Source organism: Amia ocellicauda, unplaced genomic scaffold, assembly GCF_036373705.1.
Source record: "Amia ocellicauda isolate fAmiCal2 unplaced genomic scaffold, fAmiCal2.hap1 HAP1_SCAFFOLD_26, whole genome shotgun sequence".
Lineage (NCBI taxonomy): Eukaryota > Metazoa > Chordata > Actinopteri > Amiiformes > Amiidae > Amia > Amia ocellicauda.
Genome location: NW_027102823.1, coordinates 1,848,688 through 1,852,103, shown reverse-complemented (window position 1 = coordinate 1,852,103; position 3,416 = coordinate 1,848,688). Strand labels below are relative to the sequence as shown.

The window sequence follows — 3,416 nt, the reverse complement described above, 5'->3', positions numbered from 1 at the left end:
CTTTCACAGAGAGACATATACACACACACACACACACACACACACACACACACTATCACACAGAGACAGGCACACACACGTACAGACACACACACTAACTTTCACACAGAGACAGACACACACACACACACACACACACATACATACATACATATGGAAAAGAAACAATACTTTTATAAATCACAATAAGATGTAATAAAGTACAGAAAAACTAAATGTAAGAAAATGTGATCTTTAATACACACAAATATGTATGGCTGGTCGGATGCGTCTTGGACTCGGGTTCCTCTTCATTACGTATAACGCTTTTGCCTTTTGCTAAAGCTTTCCGTGGAGGGGATCGTGGGTGAGTTTGTACCATTCTTGGGGGGCTCTGCCTTGTTGGGGCGGAGCTGTGATCCAGGTGAACAGCAGATCGGGCATAGGTGGGCATGTGGGCAGAGGAGTAGGAAGGCCGGTCAAGCAAATAAGCTTGCTAAGGTACGCAGCAGCAGCAAGCAGCCCCCCCATCCAGCCAGCCAGCCAGTCTGGCTGGCAGTGACTGAGTGGTTGACAGACGGCAAGCAACGGAATGTACGTGCTCTGTGATGTCATAGCAGTCAGCTGAGAGAGGCTCGTGATGTCATCGCTGAGCTGGCTGGCTGGCTGGCTCTGTGTGTGTGTGTGTCTGTGTCTGTCTGTTTTTCTGTTTGTCAGTCTGTCTGTCTGTCTCTCTCTCTCTCTCTCTCTCTCTCTCAATTCAATTCATTTGTATTGTCAAAGCAATTGGACATACATACACACATACATACATATATGTAGCGTAAGGTACACTTATACATTTCAATTAAAGAAGTGAATTCATAGTATCACCTTATCACGAATCCTGGAGTCTTGTAGAACTCAATTTCTGTAATAATTGGACGCAGACACCAATTCCAAAGATATAAATTGTCAAATTTATTTAAAAACAAAGACTAAATGTAGCACTACACTAATTATACAAAAGGGAAAAACTAATTAAAATTCAACTCTAGATCAACAAATCAAAGACAAATCACTTCCGTGACCAAATCAAAAACCATGGGATCCCATAGGATAACACACAAATCGTTAAACAAAAAAGGTTATAAACACATTGACTACAATACCGGTTAGTAATTCTAGGAATCACTAAGAAACAGTTGAAAGTGCTAAATTGCAGTTCCAGAAGATGAAAAAAAACTGTAACTGATGGGATATGTAGTACTTTATACTCGAGTGGTCTATGCGATTACACCCTGTTGGTGTTATTAAGAACGCCAAGTACCAGAATGCAGAGCGGGACTGTTTTTTGTGCCGTGACTTGTCGGGGGAAAAAGGCGCAGAAAAAACGGACGAGAAGGTGAAGGTAGTATGGCGGTGATGCACGCGTTGGTGAAGTGGGAAAGCGGGGTCGACAAAGACTCTTACAGCGTGATTCCCACTGCTTGCTTTCGCAATTTTGATTTATTCAGCATTGCTGATGATGACGAAGAGACGACTCGAAACTTCAGAGCAGAGTGGAGAGACACGAACAAACCTCCAAAAGGTGGATGGCCTGTCCATGAAGCGCAGATCATTATGACTGGTAACAATGTTTATTTAAAAAAAAAACATTAAAGTCTTTACATGCTATTTGATATATACAATCACAGTATATTTGAAATGAATGTTTAAGTTATTAATGTGTTGTACTTCTAACATACTCTTATAACATGGTAGGTGGTGGTGAGGGCGCTAAAAACTCGTCATACTTGACTGGCATTTGTAAGAACGATTTATTGTGTGTTGTGCTTTACAATAAAATCCCCCAAATCACAAAATAAATTAAACCAGATATAATTTAACTTCAGTTTTGATTCAGTGTTGGCTGTTCATCTTAATTTGTATGGTCAAAGCACAGTATTTTTATGACAAATAAATATAATCCCCAAATATCTGTGGACATAATGCAGGGTTTTATTTATTTTATTTTTATTTTAGGAAAAGAAGGCAAACTAAGAAGAAAACTTAATGACCTAACAAAAATGCCCTCTCCTAAAATGAAGAGAGTACCTAAACCAAACAAAAAACTTCAAATTTCAGATGATAGTGACCTTGATGAACCACAGTTACCGGTGAGATAATTACTGCAAATATTAAATAAATGTATTGCAGGATTGTTTTTTTTTAAATCATTTTCATTATATATATATATATATATATATTCATTTTAAACTCTTTTCCTCTCTGAATACAGCACAAAATAAGAAAAAACCGATGGAGCTTCAAGAATTAGATCCCGTCATATTCTACAGACATTTAAAGAGTCCAGTGAAGTTGAGCTACAGCAAAAAGTTAAGCAGCTCGAAAAGGAAAACACTTAAAAAGACTTAAAAATGAAAACCAATGTCTTCGAAACCGTATGGTTGATGGTAAGTTTTTTTATTTATAGCAAATAATTCCTTACCTTGATAAATGTTATTCTTCAGTAATTTAGATTCCAGAGTAATGTATTATAGTTGATCATACTGAAGTAATCTAGAACCACAATACAGACTCTTAATGTGCACTGTCTAATAGTTTAATAATACTGATTATTAAATAAAGTTTTTCAACATAACTTCATAATCCTACATTAATGACTATATGCATTACATTAGACCTGGTAATTCTTGTATTTTATCTTTTTTATATTTTTCGTAGCTAATGTTAATGACCCACAAAAAGGTCAGTTTGCCAATAACATAGAGCAAGTCTCTCAAGTATAATTGCAGGCATTGATGGTTTTGTTTTCACTTTGTATTAAATATATTATTAGAAATGATTATCATTTAATACTAAGGTTTTTTTCTCCAGAGATTCCAGACCTTTTGGACAATCTGAAAAAAATTGTAACAAAAGCCACATTTATCAGCAATGAAGACAAAAGTGTGTCACCATCAAGTGGTTCTGACAGCCCCACAGCAAATTGTTCTGAATCTGACAAAGAATCACCAAAACAGGTATAACACTCTTGGTCTACAATATTACAAAGACAAGGTAAAAATATATATATTGAAAACAAATATTGGTTGTAAACAATCTAATGATGCTACATTATCAGTTATATTCATAGTTATAGTTGATAATAAGAATGTAATTGAATTATGGGTGTCACAGATTCACTGACTTTATTATGTCTGTAAATTAATAAACTTAGAATTGAGACATACTGTGGTCTTTAATAACACATTTCTGTAACAAAATCACAGCCTTACTGATAATGTATTCCACTTAACATAATATAAGAATAGTTTGGGGATAAACTTGTTTTTTATTTACCATTGTCTTTTAGGTGGAAATATTCCCAGGCACTGGAGTTTACATTGACAAACTGTCCTGGATCCTTGCAGAGAGGTGCAGCACGAATACGTCATATGCAAGAACCCTGACGG

General features: G+C 36.0%; 1 non-coding gene across 1 annotated transcript; it reads left to right on the top strand.

Annotated features, from left to right (window-relative positions):
* Positions 1 to 274: 274 nt before the first annotated feature.
* On the top strand, positions 275 to 389 carry LOC136726877 (U5 spliceosomal RNA). Its single transcript, XR_010808257.1, has one exon. It is a non-coding gene; the product is annotated as a U5 spliceosomal RNA (small nuclear RNA).
* The last annotated feature ends 3,027 nt before the right edge of the window (positions 390 to 3,416 follow it).